This window comes from Triturus cristatus, chromosome 7 (assembly GCF_964204655.1).
Source record: "Triturus cristatus chromosome 7, aTriCri1.1, whole genome shotgun sequence".
NCBI classification, from domain to species: Eukaryota; Metazoa; Chordata; class Amphibia; order Caudata; family Salamandridae; genus Triturus; species Triturus cristatus.
In genome coordinates, this window is record NC_140590.1 from 559322774 (window position 1) to 559344608 (window position 21835).

General features: G+C 42.4%; 1 protein-coding gene across 4 annotated transcripts in view; it reads right to left on the bottom strand.

Annotated features, from left to right (window-relative positions):
• SLC16A5 (solute carrier family 16 member 5) overlaps positions 1 to 21835 on the bottom strand; it is a 529473-nt gene that overhangs the window by 250877 nt on the left and 256761 nt on the right. The window lies entirely within an intron of this gene.

The following is a 21835-nucleotide window of genomic DNA, read 5'->3' on the forward strand; positions in this document are numbered from 1 at the left end:
ATGTATTCCAAAAGTGTCTATTGCAACTCTAAAAGTAACTAATAAAGCTAATACACCCCATAATAGCATTAATAATCCAGTACAGCAGCAGCACATTCTGCACCATCTTTTCAAGAAAGCACATCTACTTTGATTATTCTCTGTGTTAGCCATCTTACTACTTTGGCAGTGTCTTTTGACTTAGCCTCTTCTACTCCACTACTGGAACACTAGAACACTAGATTATTTCACACAGCTAATTTCAGATTTTCTCTTTTCACTTTTCTCCAAGTGACTCCTTCAATTCACTCAATTTGGATTTTCATCACTTTTCACTTCTTCTTCAGCAACATCAAATTGTATCAGATCATCAACAACATCCTGTGCATCCGACTCTTCTCCAATGTCAGTCAGGATAACTTTTAGAATTCCAACAGTTTTCTCCTCAACCACTTCTCGTACGGTCCCCTCTGGATTTCCTTGACTTTCTGCCTCTTCACCTTCAGACAGTGCCACATACGTCCATTCCGGTGAGCTATACTTCTGGTTAGGTTTTCTGATTCTCTTGATCTCCTCTGGTTCTTTTGTAACCTTTTGTTTTTCACCTTTTGTTTTATTCTGACTTGACACCTCGTTCACCTGTTCAGCTTTCGATGAATTTGCTCGTGTCAGTCTGTACCTCAGTCTCTTTATTCTGTTGGGCCAAAGATTTCCTCTTACAACCCTTTTTGGTCTCACCTCCTTATTATTTCTTTCTCCGATCCAAGCTCTCTTTCTCAGAACTCGACCTTCTGGTTTCTCATTCTCACTCTCATCTGATTCTGTCTCATTTGCCTCTTGTTCTTCAACAATTTTCCTTCGCTCCACAGTCTTTTCTACCACCAATTGAGATTTCCCTAATTCTGTCCCTCCTCGGATCTCCGACACGCAATCTTCTTGCTGTCTACTTGTCCCTTCACCTAGCTTTTCAGGAATGTTCCCTACACCTCCTCGGGGGTCTTCCGCAATCTGTCCCTCTCTATCTTCTTCTAACCCTGCTTCTTCAGGTGTAATCTCAAGTGGATTTTCAACCTCTTCATCTGATTCAGGTGTAGTTTCTGTGGAATTGCTCCTTTCTCTTCTACTGCTTGTTGGAACTTCAGGCACTCTTACAGAATCTGATCTCTCCTCTGAGACTCTCAATGTTTCTCTTGAAGCCTCTCTTGGAAAGGGAAAAGAATCACTCAACTCTCTTCCTCCTTCACCTCTTTCAGGATTTTTCCCCCTTCTCACTGGTTCAGTTTCTGCATCATCACTGGAATCTGACTCTTCAAAATACTCCTTACCAGTCCCATCTTTTGGATTTGGAACTCTCAGAGTATGACTCGCATGCACCCAGTTTTTCACACCAGCACACTTTACTGCAGTTGTCGTAGTCAGAATGACTTGTCTTGGCCTTCCCCACCTTGGAACCAAGCAATTTCTTCTCCTGTGCACCTTAATCCTCACCCAGTCCCCTGGACTCAGATCATGGGCTTGCTTCTTCTCAAGTGTGGTAGCGTCTTCTCCAACCTGGTGAAACACAGAATGAACTGCGTCAGCCAGGCCTTTACAGTAATCCAAAATCATGTCATCAGTTATTGTCATCAACTTGTTGACAGGCACAAATGCATGTCTCATCGCACGTCCCATTAAGATTTCGTGCGGACTCAAACCTGTGGTTCTATCTGGAGTAGACCTAATAGTCATCAGCACTAGAGGCAAGACATCAGGCCATTTCATTCCAGTGGCTAGACACATCTTACCAATTCGGTTTTTTATTGTGCCGTTCATCTGTTCAACGACTCCAGAAGCCTCTGGTCTGTATGCACAATGTAGCTTCTGCTGTATGCTCAATGCTTCACAAATTAAACCCATGAGCTCATTATAGAAGTGTCCACCTCTATCAGACTCAATTGTCACTGGGAACCCGTACCTAGGAATCAACTCTCTTAACAGTAACTTTGCAACTGTTATTCCATCATTTCTCCTAGTCGGATAGGCCTCCACCCATCTTGAGAACAAACAGACTACCACTAGAACATACCTCAATTTATTCACTTGGGGCATTTCAATGAAATCTATTTGCATTCTGGTAAAAGGACCTCCTTCTCTGCCTATTGTTCCTAGGCTCACCACTGTCTTTTTCCCAGTATTGAACTGCTGACAAATCAAACATCTCTGACAGATGCTCTCTGCAATCAACCTGAACTTTGCATTGTACCAGGTTTGTTTAAAAGACCTAATCATTGCGTCCCTCCCCAGATGTCCTTGGCCATGATACATTCTTGCCATTGTCGACAGCATTGAGTTGGGCATGACTGGTCTACCATCTCTATAGATCCAAACATGATCTGTTTCTCTTGGGGCACAACCTGCCTTGATCCAATCTCTCATTTCCTCATCTCCTGCCTCATCCTGCAACTGTTTTACTTCATCCCACGTTTCTAGGACATTAGTAAATATCACAGAACAAAAAGACATTTCCCTCTCTCGTGCCGTATTAATCGAATGATTGTTTTTGGCACAATACTGTGCTATGTCATTGGCAAATCTATTACCAAGAGTAACAAAATCATCTCCTTGTCCATGAGCAGCACATTTCACAACTGCTAACTCTTTAGGCAGCTGTATCGCCTCAAGCAACTTTCCAATCACCTCAGCATTCTTTATTGGAGTCCCACTTGACGTCAAGAAACCTCTCTGTAGCCAAAGCTGGCCAAAGTCATGAACTACTCCAAATCCGTACTGACTATCAGTCATCACAGTCACTCTCAGATTCTTCCCAATCTTGAAGCTTTTGTCAATGCCACCAATTCAGCCACTTGAGCAGATCTTACTCCTTTCAAAGGCAAAGCTTCCATAACTTCTGAAACCTTGCACACTGCATATGCTGCACTTAGCACACCATCATCAGTTCTCAGACATGATCCATCCACAAACAACACATGATCACTCTCTGGCAATGGCAAATCTCTTATGTCTGGTCTTGGTTTCGTGCAGTAGTCAAGCACATCCAAACAATCATGATCAACATCATCTCCCACATTCACATTGTCAGCATCTGGTAACAACGTTGCTGGATTCACATTCACACATCTTTCGAGAGTCACGTTTGATGCTCCCAGAATGATTTTTTCATATTTAGTCAGCCGACTATGTGACATGTACTGAGTCCTGCTTCTTGTCAAAAGAATTGCCACATCATGAGGTACGAACACCCTTACAGGATATCCCATTATTATGCCCTCACTCTGTTCCAAGCTTCTGCATGTAGCAGCTACCGCTTTCAGACAACCTGGCAAACCCACAGCTACGGGGTCAAGTGTCGATGAGAAGTACGCAATCGGCCTTCTCAGTTGTCCGTGCTTCTGAATTAACACTGAAAGTGCACAACCATTTCTCTCACTACAGTACAACTCAAACTCTTTCTCATAGTCTGGCATTCCCAAAGCAGGGGCTTCACACATTCTGCTCTTTAACTCTTCAAATGCCGCCATTTGTTCTCCATCCAGTTCCAATGGGTCTCTCACCTCACTTTTGGTCAACTTAATCAGTGGCTTTGCTATCAGGGAGAAATTACTTATCCACTGACGACAATAACCCACCATCCCCAGAAACATCCTCACCTCTCTCTGGGTCATCGGGGCTCTCATTCCTCTGATAATTTTGATCCTGTCATCAGTCACCTTTCTCAGACCCTTTTCAATATTGTGTCCAAGATAATGCACCTCTTTCTTGCAAAATTGCAATTTGGCTGGAGATACCTTTAACCCTCCATCTGCCAGATGATTCAGTAAAGCTATGGTATCTACTTCACAAGCTTCACGTGTCTTCGATGCCACAAGTAAGTCATCAATATACTGCACTAGCACTGAGCTTTCAGGCATGATCAAACTCTCCAATGACTTTTTCAACAATTGATTGAAAATCGAAGGACTCTCTGTATACCCCTGTGGGATACGACACCATGCTAAAATACGCTGGCCAAACCGGAATGCAAAAATCGGCTGGCTGTCATGATGCAATGGAATTGAAAAGAAAGCATGACACAAATCAATCACCGTGTACCACTCAGCATCATGAGGAATCTGATACAAAATCACTGAAGGATTTGGCACAATGGGACAACATGCCACCACAATTTTGTTAACTTTTCTCAAATCTTGCACAATCCTGAACTTTCCATTAGGTTTCTTCAGCCCCATTATCGGTGAATTACACGGGCTACTCAGTAACTCTCTCAAAACACCCTGTTGAATCATTTTGTCAATTATAGGAGTTATGCCTTCAATTATTTCTGGTGTCAATCTGTACTGTGGGATGTTAGGATAAACAATCCCCTCTTTCACTGAAATCTTCACTGGATCCACATTATTCATCAATCCCACATCTTCTCCAGTAAAATCCCAAACTGCTGTTTTCACTGTGTGTCTCAACTCCTGAGGCAAATCATCTGGATTAAACACAGCATATGTACCAACAATCTCACTCTCTCTATTATCTAGAGTCATCCGGTACAAAACATCCTCATCTGGTGTCTCAAAAGCTATTCCATCCGGAGTACAGAAAATTGTACAATTCATCTTGCACAATAGGGCCCTACCTAACAAGTTCACTGGACTGGTGTCACAGACTACGAATCTGTGCATGTCTGAAAATTTCCCTATTCTTACCCTTACTGGTTCGGTAAGACGAGTCTTAATCTGTGTATTGGCTACACCAACTACTTGGATTGCTTCGTCCGAGAGAGGAAGATTTCTAATATCTGCTGACCTGACAGTTGATCTTGTCGCTCCTGTGTCTACCAAAAAAGTAACACTCACCCCATTTATTTTTCCATCTACAAATGGTCCTGCCTGGTTTATTTCTAGAGTTGCACCAAGTATGCACTCTTCCTCCTCCCTTCGGCACCGTCAATAGTCTCCTTCAGACTCACTCCCCTCATTCTTTAACCAGTACTGCTGTACCAGGTTAGAATGTCTCGGTTTGTTTACCTGCTCATCATTGTAGAATCCTGAGTCCTGGTTATACTTTTGGGACCCTCTATTCTGCGGCAAGGGCGGTTTTGGCTCTTGACTCTGCTGTCTGACAACCTTCGGCTGTTGCTGCTGTTGATTACACCCCTCGTTCTGCACCTGTTGATTTAAGGGTTTACTTTCATTACTCACTAATGGTGGATTGGTACACTCGGATCTCCAATGCCCCAATTGTCCACAGTTGTGACAAGGAAACTTCTTCTTAGCCTCCTCTAAATTTCCCTTTCCTTTTCCCGCATATCTGGGTCTAATTCCTGGATTATTCGCCTGTTCCATCAACTGTGCTTCTTGTCTTTCAGCAACTTTCACCTGTGCCCACATTGCTTTCTCTTTCAGCTTTTTCTGTTTTGCCTCAATCTCATCACTGAAGTATTTTGCATGTCTCAAGATTTCATCAATCTTTTTACTCTGCCAGTCAACTGTATGCTCACGTATTCTTTCACTGATTTCAGGTCTCAGGCCATATACAAATCTGTATACAAAATGACTCAAATCCTTATCACCCAGGTGTTCATCTCCACTGAACTGTTTAAAAGCCAGTATCAGCCTTTCGTAAAAAGCATGAACTGATTCTTTTGCTTCCTGATGCGTTCGATCTATCTTAACCCAGTCTGTCTCTTTCGGGGGTACTTTATTTTTCAGGAACACAATTACCTGCTCGTATTTTTTCATAACCTCTGGATCTGGTGCTCCTGTTTTCGGATCTCTTGGATACTCTTTAGCAGGCCAATCTACAACTATTTTACACTCTGCCCACAAGTCTGCTGGAACAATTATATCAAACAGACTATTCAGGTCAATCCACAGCACTTTTGACAATTTCACAAACCTGTCTACCTGCCTCGACGGGCTTTTCTCTCAGTCGAGGGAAATCATTTGTAAATGATAAAATATCCTGTCTAGTCCATGGGACATGTACATATCCTCCTCCAGGAATCTCTCTCATAGGATAAGCATCCACTGTTTTCTCTTATTCTCTCATGGGAAAAGCTGAGTAAGTCCTGTCCACTGAATCTTCCCTTTTCTTGTACCACCTATCCTTCCACTTTTCTACATCACCCCATTTTCGCAATAAGGCAATCATTTCCTTAATCTGTCCTGTTCTGCCAGCACCATTTAGATTTTCAATATCTTTGTCTGTAAAATCCATCCTGTAAGACTTCTGCAAAGCTTTCACCTTATCCATGTCAACTCCCTGTTCATTCGCTATTACCTTTAACCTGTCATGTGTACTCTTAGCCCTCCAGGTGATGCTTTTACACATAAATAACAATTCTCCATCATGATGGTTTTTCAGTATATCTGTAGGAATTGTCCCTGCAATAAGCTCCTCCAATTCTATGCGCAACCTGGCTACATCAATTGCCTGTGAATCTTTATCCCTCTTTTGAAGAACTTTCAACCAATCATTCAAATCTTCAGCTGTTATTTCAGTAGATTTTTTCACTGCACCCACTTGTTCTGTCATCCTCTGTGGTTCCAAAATTGTTCCTCCCAAACAACCAGTATTCAATCCTGAATTAGGCTGCACATCTAATCCTCCACTACATGTGGCATGTCTCGGCTGCCTCGAATCATTTCCTCCTGTTCTCATTCTTGATTCCTTACTAGCATCTCGCCATCTCCTCATTCGATCATGATGAGTCTCACAATCATATTTCCTCCCAAAAAAGTACCTATAATTGCCTCCACTCCTCTGCTTTTCTCGCTCATGCACCTCATCTTCCCATTACACCAACGCCTCGAACTGTGTCGGCCTTGGTCTAGGCTCTATACACATCATCTTTTCCCGTAAATTTCTCAACACGGCCAGATTAAATGAACCATGTTCCGGGAACGCTAAGACACCATCATCCTTAGTATACTTAGCCCAGTTGTCCAACCATATACAAGTATGATACCCATATTTCGCAACCATGAAGGATGCAGGAGTTCTCGTCGGAGGTAGCAATTCACCCTCTCTAGTTATTACATTTTTATCCTTGTCGAACCACCTCTTTATTTTACCGAACAAAGATTTTTTCTTCTTTTCCTCCGGTTGGTAATACATTTTAACGTTTACCAATATTCTCTAGTCCCTTCCGCAACTGTACAAATTTTTGTCCAATAACAGCGCGACTCACACCAACGCACCAATCCTGGAGCGTCTACGTCACTCTGTACTCCTTCCAATCCCTGCGCGGCTCACACCAACGCACCAATCCTAGCGCGAGCACTGTTCTGATCCACTACCCAATCACAGCGCGGTCTGAATGACGTCAGCAGTCGCTGCAGACGCTTCTGCTCTGTCTCCTGTCACTCGTCTACCCCTCCTTTACAAAGCCTTTTCAGTAGACTTCGTTTCAGATTCTACAAAATCTATTAGTTACAACATATAAACATCTCCATTGTCTGCTTCGCTAACCACAGAATAGTAAAGATAATCTTTCTCACAAGAATTCCGCTTCTCTCTAGAACAGCGCTTACCTCTGCTCCACCACGGAATAATCACTTTCGTTGACACAGTAGCACATCCCTCTACTCTGCCCTTCTAACATGCATCCATTAACTGTTTCCTCTAGGACTGCTCCAAAGAGTCTTACAATCAATTAAATGCTCATATATTCACGCACTTTCACACTAGAAAAATATAGCACATGCACACAGAATCCTGCCTTTCCCGAGAACATCGAACAGTCTGTCCCACTACAGAATTATAACACACGTTAACCAAGCAGCTTTCCTCTGCACAGTCCTTCAGACAAGCTCAGAGAATACCTATTACTACTCCCGCGATAAGCTTTAACGGCAAACCTTACGGATCCCTGGGACTTAAGACCAGAGTTTCACAGATAACCTTCGCTACCATACACACTCCTTTTATACCGAAAATTTGTCCCTAATAGTAACACACGACGATGTCACTGATTCCGAACCCAGACAATGTGACGCGCAACTTCAATTGTCACACGTTTTTCCCCGCATACGTACAGGGCCAACAATCCCGTTTTTCCCGAGAGCAGCACTTACTTCCCTCCGCCCTACTACGGAACCGTCACCAGCTCCCAAGTTCCAGAAGCCGTACACACTACATAGAACTCAACACGACGACCTCAACATATAGTATTAGTACATATACCAACATCAATCAATAATCAATAAATCAAAAGCCTTTGTACAAGCAATCTAATCAGATCAAGACAATAATCAAACCATCATACTGCTACCAGGAAACTGCTGCAGATCGGCGCATATAAATTCTCCCTGCTTCCACGGACAGAGTAAATCTACAGTCACACGCGCAATCACACATCATACGCTAGGGCCCTTCACACTAAATTCACACTATTACTCTATCCACACTGAATATAGGAGAGAAAACCTAAACCAATCTGCATCTACAATGAGGTCAACGCGACCTTAATGACATTGCCTTGAGTCATGATTTTAAACATAAGAAATACATTTGAAACTCAATAAATGACAAGGAATAAACACCCGACACTGGAATTCAAACAAATGCTTGTTTATCTATTAATTCAAATGAAAAGTCAATCATTAGCAAAATCGTTAATCTCATAGTTACCTATTCTAGCTAAATGGGTCAGGACAGGTCTCTCGGTAAAGTCTCTCGAGCCGCCGTCCTCAGCATAGGAAACGTCCAAACGCGATGACCGCAAGGAAAGAACGAACCAACGAACGAACATGGACCCTCTCTAGTCTAACATATTTATAGAGAAAGTTACAAATAAAAGTTACAAACAAATGTTAGATATCCGTTGAGCCACTGAGCAGAGCGAGCAGGAAAGGAAGTCTCTTGGTTACATTTAGAAAACCTCCGCTCAGGGAAAATCACAAAAATAAAACCACGGAAGAAGGAAACTCAAGTTTGCAAATGTTTCTTTCGTTAATGCTCTTCCTCGATATCTTAGCAGAGCCACCGCAGACTGGTCATTGTTCATTGTGGCTTTATCCCTGTCCAAGGACAGTTGGAATCTTTCCAAAGCTGCCCTCCTCACGGAAAACTTTCACCCAGGCAGAAGCTGTGGTCAGGTGACTCTCGACCATATTCAGCAAAGCCTCTCATCAAAATTCGATCACTCGAGCGCAGGCTGTAAATGGCAGCCATCTTGTTTTAGGCCAAAACGGACCATCTTAATTAAAAGAAACACAAAACTACGTTACCACATCATAATGATTGTACAGTGTTAAACCCCACTAATACCCTTATGTGTATGTACTTATCTAGCCTTCTGCAATGCAATAAAGCATTAGCACACGTTATTTTAAACGCACAAACACAAAACAAATAGCACTTTACGATACTTATTTAGTTAAACCGCACATTTATTATTAAGCAACATATATGCATTCCCACGTGTAGTCTCTTCTCATTAGTAATGTTGGTTAGTCAAGACTCTTAACAAAACTAATAATTAGTAATTTAAAATCAGTAATTTTAGTCATAGCATATAGACAAAAACTGGAGCTTAAAACTCGATAAATTTTCAATAGAAAACTCTGCTCCAGCACGGGAAATTCCCGTTTATTTTATAGCGCTGCACTCTGTGTTGTTCAGGGTCGGATCGGATAAAGTAGGAACGCTGACCTGCTACATCCCTTCCCAACTGTCTTGAACACCCATATTTATGTTAGGCAGCACACAAAGTTTCTAAACTGTTGGCTTGGTGGAGGATTGGGACGAAAGTTGTACCGTTGGTGTTGGCTCCTACTCAGCAGGCTTTCAATGATGGGGTCAGCTTGTGCGCTATTGCTCGACGCCCTGTCTTCTCCCACTGGTCTCCAGTCCATACCACTAGCCAAAGTTTCATCACCTTCTTCAGGCTCAGCCCCATCGGCCTCAACATCGTTGTCTGACTGATCCTCCTGTTGGGGTGTGGTGTCAACCCTTTTGAACCAGGAGATGGTCCTGGCGACACTTCCCCCGTCTTTCCTGGCTGTCTTCATGGTCCCATCGCTCCTCAGCACGGTCCAGACCCCTGGCTCATAAGGAGTCCTGAATTTCCATCCTGGCTTGCGCTCTCTGATCACTACTTTGTCTCCTGGCAGGATTGACCATACTCTTTCCCTGCAACTTTAACTCATGCGGATGTTGCGCCGTGGGCACCGAGCTTGGGCTTCATGGATATCATGGGGCGGTGGTTCCCAGCCTGGATACATTGGGATGGTATCTCGGTGAGATCCATTAAACATCAGAGTCCACAGAGCTTGTTGGGTGGTGCAGTAAGGAGTTACGCGATACTCGCAGAGAAACATCTGGAGGTGGCGTTCAGGATTGGCATGCTCAGCCACTGCACTTTGGGAAGATTTGTTTAGGGTGCACCTGAATGGTTCGGCCTCGCCATTGGCTTGAGGCCACTGAGGGGTGATGCGGCGGTGATGTATTCCTAAGTGTTTGAGGAGGTCCCAAACTCTGCCCTGTAGAAGGGGGGCCCGTTGTCCTTCTTGATTTTGGTCGGCAGACCAAACGTGGTGAGTGTCTTCTTGAGGACAGGGGCTAAGTGCGTAAACACCATTGACTCGACCACGTCAACAATAGGATACGTGGAGTAACTGTATATCAGGACCATTGTGGCGCTCCCATCTGGAAAACAAAAAAAAATCCAGACTCAGCTTAGACCACAGGTTGGTGCAAGGATCCTCTGTGATTATGGGTGCTGGCTTCTCAGGCGAGCTTGTCAGATGGCATACCAGGCAGTTCAGGACAACCTCTTCGACCATAGCTTCGAGCCTGGGAAACCACACCTTTTACTTCATGCGGGATTTCATCTTCATGGTACCTTAGTGTCCTACATGCACCAACAGCGTCACGTGGTGTTGTAAGGCAGATGGAATTACTATGTGTGGTTCTTGGGGAATGAGTCCGTCTTGCGTGTTTCTGAACTCGTCCTTTATCCTCCACATTTTTTCAATTTCTCCGTATCTTCGCTGGGCCAGTTGTTGGCATCTTGCCCTTTTGGACAGCAGCTTTCACACAGGTGAGTACTGGATCTGTTCTGGCCGCTTCTTCGATGTCACCTAGACTTGAGTCTTTGGGGCAGGCCGCTTGCAAAATGATATTGACATACAGTTCAACTGCATCAATAGCACAGTCACTCGGGTCATCTAGTGTCACTGGATTTCGGGAGAGAACATCAGAGGGTCGATACGCTGCCTCAATTTGGTAGTTCTGTAACTGGATGGCCCATCTCTTAATCCTCGGTGGTGAATGTGGCGGAGATCCTCGAAATAGGGTCAACTAAGGGTCGAAGATGGAATGGGACGTGGCGGTGGCGTAGTGCCAGTGGTGTGACTGTGGGGTCGATGTACAGGTTGACTGGTGGGGACGTGAGGCATCCTAGTCCATTGAAAAGTCCCAGGATTTGGTCAAGTAGGTTGTCAACTTGATGTGCATTTACGCTTCTGGTAAACGACACCAAGCCCAGTGTTGTGGCTCCCTCTAGTGTGTCAGCCTCCTGGTGTATGACGTGGAAGGTCATCGTGACTTCTTGGTCATTGGAGTGTACGTCCGTGGAGGGGTAGGGGCGAGTGGCTTCCATATGCAAACATTTTGGTGTGGGAGGGGGCAAATTGAGGCCTTGGTTGTAGGCAGATGCACTACTGGACTCCCATCATGTTGACTGAGGCCCCTGTGTCGATGATGGCTTTGACTTCGGATCCATCAATGCGGATAATGCAAGTGGGCTTTAGCCTCCAATGCCATTTAGCTCTCTCATGAACAAAATGTGGAAGGTCTCCTCTTCCTCTTCATCAGGGAATAAATCTTCGACTCTATCGCGAGGAAGGCTTGGTGTTGTCTTGCAATTTAAACTTTGTTAGGGTTAGCTGACGAACCGCTCTCATTCGCAGTCTGTTTCCTCTGGAGTTTTTTTCCCTGGTCTTCTTCCGACAGACAGATGCTAAGTGGGAGCTGGGTATTTACTTATTGGGTGTTCTTCACGATTGCAGTACCCGCACCAAGGCCTTTCTTGCTGGGATCTTCGTATTTTGGCAGTCTCAGATTTCCTCTTTTTGCGGACGGCATCTGCCCACTCTACTTAAATGGCCGTGGCCTTCTCTGGTGTTTGGGTGATGGCTAAGTCCATTTCATTAGCTCTGGCTAAATCCCACAACCATGCGTAGAATGCGTCAATTGACTCTCCCTCTCGCTGACGGGCCTCGGGTTCATTTGGGAGTCAAAATGAGCATAGAGCGCTCTCACCGCTGCATCATAGTCTGTGGCGGGGCCAGTATTGGGCACGTGTTCGAATAATTTGTGTATTTCCTCTCTTGCATGATGGAGAAGTAGGCATCTTTTGATGGGTCCGTCCATCTCCCCTGTGGCAATGAAAGTCTTCCCATCCAGGTCTCCCAGCAAGGAGATGCTGTTGTGGGTCTGCAAGCTCACTGAATATTGGTAGCATCCTGTGAGCGCATGCTGTGTCATGGACGGCTGCTGAGGTTGCGCTGCATTTGCTTCATCAGCCATGATGTGTTTCGTAAGGGTGAAGGGCCACTAATTTGTGAGTGTGGTGCTTCGGACCTCCCAGGGTTGTGCACGCCAATGCTTGTTTGCTTGCTCATTCCTGTGTCTAGGGTGTGCTTCTGCAGAGTTGGATGTGCCAATGGTTGTGTGCTTGTTCTTTGCTCACAAATGGCTCTCTCTAGTGTGCATTTCTGCAGGTCAGGCTGTGAAAAGAAGGAGTTCTGAGCTGGCCTGCATGCTGTAACGATGGCCACGCCTGGCTGGGGGATGCGCTAAGTGCAGTTCTGGGTCCGAACAGATAAGCAGGACCGCTGACCTGCTACACAAACCTCTGCAAATAAGTGCATTAACCCACTGAACTTCATTACGTAGATCAGAGTCTTTGGTCTGCAAGAAATACAAAGATCTCAGTAAAAGCAGTAGTGGCTGATACCGGATGGGGGTGGTGGGGCTAATAAACAAAAAAATCCACTTACCTAGGAACGGCCAGCCGCCTGTCCAGCAGCCGCCGCCTCCTCCTCCTCTACCTCCTTTTCCTTTCTGCAGTCCGGCGGCAGCAGGAAGCATGTGGGCTGATAGGCTCCCCTGAGTGTATGACAACACAGCAATGCTGCGTTGTGATTGGTCTGAGCGCCGTGGATTAGCGCTGAGACTGGAACATGGAGCCTGTGCATGTTCCTGACCAGGCTGTGTAATGTAACCTAGTAGGAATATGCAAAGTGTGCATGAACTGTTTGGGAGCAAACACCACTCCTACCCTGCTCTGGCCAGCCCTGCCCCACACAGACCCCTGACTGTTTGCAATAGGAAAAATAAAATGACAATAATGATGCGTTATTGTCATTTTATTTTTCCTTTTTGCGCAGTGGGGCAACGCTCCTCCACCTTAGCGGAGGAGCCTCCACTGAGTAATAGGTGCATTTTCCCATTGAGTATTCTGACTGAAATTAGAATCTGTGACCTTTAAGCTGCACATTTTGAAAGCCACTCAGACAACATGCTTCTTTCTTCCCTTTCACATTAGTGCTACCTTCCACCGCCTTTTTCACTCTCGCTGCTCCCCTGTTTCTTCCGGTTATCACTCTCCATCTCTACCCGGTCTGTGTAGCTTTCTCTCCCTACCTCGAAGACACAGCATAACAGAGGGAGACGCTTAAGAGACAGGGGGAGTGATCTGGGCTCTACCGCAACCCGTTTCACATTGAGCAACATTTTCACTGCACGGCTTTTGGCTGAGGACTTGGCTTTAGCTCTCAAAACATGTATACCTTTCACACAACATCTCTTGTAAGAAGAGCGCCACTGCCCCAGAACCCCTTTACCAAGATGTCTACCTTTGTACTGCAGTTCTCAGTCTAACAGAACTGTCTTCAAAGAAGAATTTACAAGCATATTTTGTATATATGTGTGTATGTGTACAAACCTAGCTGAGGGGCAGCAGCAAGCTGTACATGGACAAATACTTTTTCCCAAAAACCTTTACGTTAAAAATTTTTTAAGTTATGTATTTAAAAAGTGAAGCATCAAGTCTAATAATGTGCCATCAAAACTGTCTGTCATGCTCACAGGCTGGTTCCATTGATTAATCAAATGCTCTGTGTATTTGTGAAAGAGGTAATTCTTACAGCTAATATGGCATTTCTCAAGCAGGCCCAGCCCTGCAATGGACCAATTAGTTGGACTGGTTGATGGTGAATTAGAACCAGCTAAAACACAATTAAAGCCTAGGAAAACATTTGTTATTTTCTGTAATTAATTTAAGAACCACAAACTCATTTCCTATTATTTCAATTTTGTTTATCTTACTGTTAATTAAACTCTTAAATTGTCATTTGTTTTCTAGCGCTTGTTAATTTGATGATTACATTTATTAACGAGAAAAATATGAACATTCAGAAATTACTCTTAGACATAGATTTTCAGAAAAGTACATTGAATCATTACCAATTAAAAGATGATGACAGGTTCAGATCAAACAGGAAGTTATCTGCAATCTCAAATGAGGGCTCCTTCGAACAGGTAGTCCAATCCTCACCAAAGGATCAAACCATCAGCAAAATACAGTATACAGCGTAATAAAGTTCAGAATTTCATCAAAATCCGAATATCAATCCGGAGCATGGACCAATTCCACACTCAGACTGATAGCATAGAATTTTGCGAAACGCTAAGAAATAACCCAAAGATTATATGCAGCCACAACCGAGACCCAACGAACGAACCAATGAACGAACGCTGCTGCAACCAACCCTTCCAACTCCAACACCCACTCTCTCTACCCACAACGACACGTAATGATTGATGAGAGGGTTTTATACTTTTTTCTGCCTTATTTCATTTTAGATATAGCAATTTTAGGGGCAGACCAAATGTTCTGATTGGACAGTTCAGGGTTATCTGCAGTTTATTGAGTTGTTTCCCAGTGTAAACTGGTTCTCCATAATGGCTTTTCACAAAGTTCTCAAATTATCATTGTCTGTTTTAGTTCCCAGGCGGGGAAACAGTAGTTGTATCTTTTTCCAAGGAAAAAGGGTCCTACGGATAGGTCCTCTCTTTGTCTCTTCCTTGACTTTCATTTGGTCATCTTCTGGCTTGCAGTCAAGTTCCCGACTTTCGTCCTTGGCAGGGAACACGATGTCAGGAGTTCAAACTACCTCGTGATTTCAAGAGCCATCTGGGCATGCGCAGAAGTCATCACATGCTCATGGTAGTATCTGCTTCAGAGAACGCCATCTTGGGTATTGCGGCCTAATCGGCCCGAATGTCAACTTAAGCAGAAATAGATATAACAGCAATTAAAATATAGAAATGAAAGTTCTGATGTTCAAACCCATACTAATCCCAATATATATTAGTATTTTCCTAGCTGTAGCAACATTTAAAGCAATAATACTTACCACCTGATAACTTTTAAAGTACAAACGATCACAAAGCAACATAAATCGTGCAATTTTACTATTTCACTACAATCTGAGGTTAGTCTGCGTACCTTAGTTAATTAATTAATTGTTCTGCCATGCAATTAGCAATTTAGTCCCATGTGTATTTATGTTTATCAAGGTGTAAAGGTTGATTAATAACACTTCCACTGCAAACATGTTATTTACATTAATTTTAGAATGATTACATAATTAATTTCAAGCAAATTAGCGGAGGTATACAACATTTTGTTTTACCTGCTCCATCAATCCCCCATTTGGTGATTTTAAACATCACCACTACTCACTAATTTCACTAAATTTATCTACGGAAATGGTTTATTCAGTTCCACTTGCATTTGTATTACTTAAATCATAGTGTTCTCCATACTGTTCTCTTTTGTTTTCTTATACATGTTTTCTTGAAATTCTTCTAATTCTATTTCTTCTATCTTTCTTTCTCTTATTTCTTTCTCTTTATTTTTCTTGTTTTCTCTTTTTATCTTATTTTGTCATTTTCTTCTTTTTATGCACATACATCCTAATCTTAATATTAGTAATAAAATAATCACTAAAGTCACAGGTATCAGTATTTTTCCCACAAAGGAGGTACCTAATGTTGTTAATAAATTCTTAATGGTGTAAAACCCCTTACCAAGTTTCTCCCATATACCTTCAACCTCCATTGGAACAATCTCTTTATGTAATTCAGTTATATTTTTAATATACTTCTTTATGTTCTGACTTTCGTCAGGAATGTAAGTACAGCAATGTTGTACCTTCAGCATTCCACAGACTCCTCCCTCTTTTGCCAATATAATGTCAAGGGCAAGTCGATTTTGCATTACCATAGCTCTCATGGCAACCATTTCGGTATTTACCATTAAGAACCCTCCAGCTGTGCTTGTTGATACACGATCCACAACTGTAGACAATTTTCAAATTTTATGTGCATTCAACTGTGATATTCCAACTGCTGGTATCAGTGCTCTAAATATATCACCAATAATTTCTGACCAATTCTCCCTTCTTCTACGTGTTAGCTGTCTATCTATTTCGTGCAATCCGTCATCTCCCCTTTCCACATGAAATATTTTTGGAAAGACCAGGCCTACGTAACAAGTACCATACCAATGGTCCGGCAATCTATAATAAGCTCAGTTCCCACAGATGTAATATATTCCAGGGAATACCAGATCTTTTCCTCCCTTAAATCCCCATCCTCCCATGATTTTGTATAAGTCATGGCACTCACTTGTACCTACAAAATAATTATCGTTTACAGTATTATCTCTACTTATGCATGACTTCCCTTTCTAGGGCCAATCCAAAGCCATTGCCGGGTTTGTTTCTCCCTTTAAATGATTTTCCTTCCCAACATCCCAAAATGTTGTTTCCATCTTTTCCCCAGCCCCCTTCTTTTGCATTTTAATGCTCCTCTCCTCTACCATGTTCAGAAAAGTTTTCTCTTCTTTTCTTAAACTACAAGTAAGGTTATTCTTAAACACTTCTTCTAAAGTTAATTCTCTTACTTCCAGAAACAATTCACCAAGAGTTTTACCAGGAATCACCTTGTTTAGTTCAGGACCTACAGGAATCTGTGACAAAATATTATCTATATCAGTGTAATAGTATTCTAATTTTCCTGTTTTATAAAACAAACTGGCTAAGACACTACAAGTTATCCCATATGTCAAAGGAAGATGATGATAGTCACCCCTGGAACCGGGTTCGTATAGACCCATTACTCTTATGAATTCGGATGCTAAATTTTTTTCAAAGGTTATGGCTCTCAGGCTGTGTAAAATAATAGGTCAATTGGTTAGCCCTATACAGCATGGGTTTATCCCAGGGAGGGGAACCACACAGCATGTTCGTAAGGTAATTACCTTATTTGATGCCACGGAAGTCTCGGGAGATCCTATGGTGGTTATGTTTCTGGATGCAGAAAAAGCATTTGATCGGGTCTCCTTGGACTACCTCTGGGCTGCTCTATCATGGTGTGGTATTGGAGTAGGGTTTATTAGGGCAATCCAGGCACTTTACCGATCTCCCACAGCCCAGCTTAGAATTAATGGAGGGCATACATCGGCAGTGCAGATTAAACGAGTGCCGTGCGGTCTACATTGATCCGCTGATTCGTAAATTGGAAATAAATGACCAAATTATTCCAATTAAGATTCAGGGCCAACTGTTTAAAACTCTAGTTTACGCGGACGATATCGCGATAGTGACTCCTTCTCCAACTAAGGAAATCGTTGAAGTAGAAACAGAGGCTGAGGTATTCGGTCCGATATCGGGATATGCATTAAATGGCCCCAAGACACAGATCGTTAAGAATAGCCAGGTGGTCTGTAACGATGTGCGGGTAGTCAAGTCGGCTGGGTATCTCGGTATTGTTATATCAGCAGATTTAGATAAGATAGTAGAGCATAATATTGAGCCTATAATGGGTAAAAGCAAGAAAGATCTAGATAGGATACATAACCTTCATCTCTCTATTGTTGGGCGCTCTAACGTAGTTAAAATGATTATTTTGCCCAAATTCCTTTATCTATTTAGGACAATCCCATTGATATTTGAAAATAAATGGTTTGTGGCAATTGAACGTTTGATCAACAGGTTTATATGGGCACAAGGGAAAACCAGGAGAGCCCTCCGATTTATAACTCTTCCTAGGGATAGGGGAGGATGGACGGTTCCCGATTTTAAGTTATATTATTGGGCAGCAGCCTTCCAGTACATGAGTGGGCTTATGGGAGGAGACACCTCAGATCCGCAGGTTAAGATAGGATCAACTGATATATACGCAATACTTATTGGCAAAGATGCAGGAGATTGCTTCCTGAAATATACAGACCCCGGATACTATAAAAGAACTAGATTTAAGACACTTATAGCAGGTTTTAAAATTTGGGCATCATTCTGTAAAAAACTGGGGCTTGGTAGATTTAACGCTTATACTCGGATCGAAGAGAATGTTTCTCTTCCAGGAGAAATATTTGCAGATACTGTTATGGGTGATTGGGGGCGGCGGGTGATCCGGAAATTGGGAGATCTTATGGGAACTCAAGGCATCTTACAGTTTACTGAAATTCAAGGGAAATATGGTATTATTAGGAATAATTTTTTTAAGTTTTTGCAAGTCCGGAGTTATTTGATAAATAAACGGGGTGGCACTGCCGAGTTTTGTAAAAATAGGATATTGGATGTTATTGAGGGTGGGTCAGAATGTTCTATAAGGAAAATTTATGTTGAGCTCTCTGTCTTAAAAAGTGACGATCTGGAAAAATATGGAAGGATATGGGCATATAAGCTACATGTGTGATCAGGATTGCTTTCAAGATTCTCTAGGGTTGGGGCGGACCATACTTTGCTCAGCATCACTACAGGCCCAACATTATAAAATGATATACTCTTTATACCATACACCTGATAGGATTGCTCAATGGGGCGGAACAACAGGAATTACGTGCCCCCGGTGCGACAGCAGTGAGGCTGATATTATACATATTTTTGCGTTATGTCCACAACTTAACTCGCTACATAGGGCTATTGAATCTTTCATAGATAGGAATTTAGGAATCAATCTTGCCCTCACGCCAGTATGGATTCTCTTTGGGGTAGGTCGGGGAAGTGAGCAGGTTAGTTCGCCTTACTTCTTGTTTATAGCCATGTCAGTTTTGAGAATTTGTGTGGCAACAGCATGGCTGGATAAGGTAGCCCCAACATTTCATCAATGGTTGGCTAGACTGTTGTCAGTATATAATTTAGAAAAAGGGATATACGACAGGAAGGGAAAAAAGGGTAGAATTTTAGGAAAACGTATATGGGAGCCTATTAGGAGGTGGAAGGAGAATCTTTGAAAATACGTTTTGGGGAAAAAGAAAAATTTGAATTTATGTAGATTTTCATTTTGTGGTATAAAGGATTCTTTATATGTTTTTAGTTTTATTTTGCCTCTTGGATAAGGGAATGTGCTATGTGCAAAAAGTATTGTAATTGTTTTGATTGGATATTTGGAAAACTCAATAAAATAAAATAAAAACATCAAAAAGGGAAGATGATGATAAGTGACACCTTCTGATACAGATGCAGGTAACTGCATGGATACATAGCAATCTCTAACGTCCATGGTTTTTACATACTCATACAATAACTTTGAAAAAACATTCTTAGAAAAATCCTTTATAGACTTATCTTTGTGAAATTCTGTTCTATCTACCAGTTTTGTAACATGACTGTCATCAGCGTTTTCATTATTGTTTCCATTTATAGTGTGACCACCTATATTTCCAAATGTTACTCTAAATGAAATTGTTATTGCTAATATAATCCAAACAAGCATTAATAATCCTGTACAACAAAAACACATTTACCACCATCTCGGGAGAAATCCACAAGTTGGATTTCTATTTTCATTATTTGCCATTTTGGTAATGATCAGTGTCTTTTGACTTAGCCTCTTTCTTCAACAGTTTACCTTTGTCTAAACCAAAGGCTTTAATTGCCTACTTTGTTCTTTTCTGGTCATGTGTCTAGTCCGGGCTTTTAATTCTCTCCGATTTCTTTTGTCACTCAATCCATGTATGAATCGCCCTTATCCTTAGGTTCACAGTCATTGTTCAGAATTTCCTGATCATCCGTTTCTTCTCTTGTGTCAGACAAGATAACTCTCAGGATTTCAAAATCTTCTCCTTCCTTGTCCGCTTCCTGCACAGTCACTCTTAGACTTTCTTGGCTATCAGCTTCCTCTTGTATATCAGGAAGTGCCACATATGTCCATTCCGGATTTGGTCTCTTTATCCTCTTTATCCTCTTTGTGCTTTGCAAGTGCGTCTGATCCGTGTCTTTTTGTTTCTCTTGGCTAGACACTTCATTCACTTGTTCAGCATAATCATGCTTTATTCTAGTCAGTCGGTATCTCAATCTCTTGATTCTGTTGGGCCAAATATCTTCTTTCAAAGGCCTTTTCAATTTAGATCTTTTCCTTTCCCGCTCGGTTTTCCAAGCTCTTTTCCTCAAAATTCTTCCACCTTTATTTTCTGCTTCACTTTCTTCTGGTTCTGTCTCTGTCTGGATTTCACCTTCTTTTAATTTTATCCTCAATATTTCAGGTTCACCATCTGAGTCTATCCCTCCTTGTGTTTCTTCCACACAATCTTCCTGCTGACTATCTGACCCTTTTTCTACCTGTGTGTGTTGTGTCCCTAAATCTCCTCGGGGTTCTTCTGCAATTACTTCACCCTCTCTCTCTGCATTTAATTCCTCACCTTCTATCTCTATAACCTCGGGTGGAATTTCTGTTATGCTTGTACTCGGGATTTCTTTGCCAAAGATTACTTGTTCAGTTTCTCCAGTTTCATAATTTGTTCTTTGTCGTATTCCTACTTGTTCTGTCTCAGATTCAGAGCTAGTATCAGAAATTTCAAGGCGTCTTCTTAGTGGTACATTTTCCTGTCCAGCAATTAGACTTGGACCTCGTTCACCTGCGTCTGGTTCTTGTCTTGTTCTTGTTTCTTCTGATTCTGATTCTGAACTGGTATCTGATACTTCTCGATGTTCTTCTTCAGATTGGTCTTCCGGATTTGGGACTCGAAGAGTGTGACTGGCATGAATCCAGTTCTTCACCCCTGCACACTTCACAGCAGTTGTTGTAGTCAGAATCACTTGACGTGGTCTTCCCCAGCGTGGAACCAGACAATTTCTTTTTCGGTGCACTTTTATGCGGACCCAATCTTCAGGACTCAAGTCATGAGCTGGCTTCTTTTCAAGAGTGGTCGCATCTGGTCCAACCTGATGAAACACAGAATGTACCATATCAACCAATCCTTTGCAATAATCGAAGACGAAGTCATCAGATATAGGCAGCAGTTTGTTGACAGGAATGAAAACATGTCTCATTGCTCTACCCATGATAATATCATGAGGGCTCAGACCAGTCATCCTATCAGGAATTGATCTAATGCTCATCAAAACAAGAGGCCGTCTGACCATTTGAGACCCGTGGCCAAACACATTTTTCCCAATTGGTTCTTTATGGTGCCATTCCTCTGTTCTACCACTCCAGAAGCCTCTGGTCGGTAGGCACAATGCAATTTTTGTTGTACATTTAATGCTTCACAAATCAATTGTATAATTTCATTCTGGAAATGTGTCCCTCTATCTGTTTCAATCGTTACTGGAAAACCAAATCTATGAATGAACTCTCACAGTAAGAGTTTCGCTACAGTAACTCCATCATTCCTTCTGGTCGGGTAAGCCTGAAACCAACGAGAAAACAGACTAACAATCACCAATACATATCTTAACCTGTTGCATGAGGGCATTTCAATAAAATCAAGCTTCATACGAGTGAAAGGACCTCCCTCCCATCCTATGGTTCCCAAGCTCACCACAGTTTTCCTTCCTGGGTT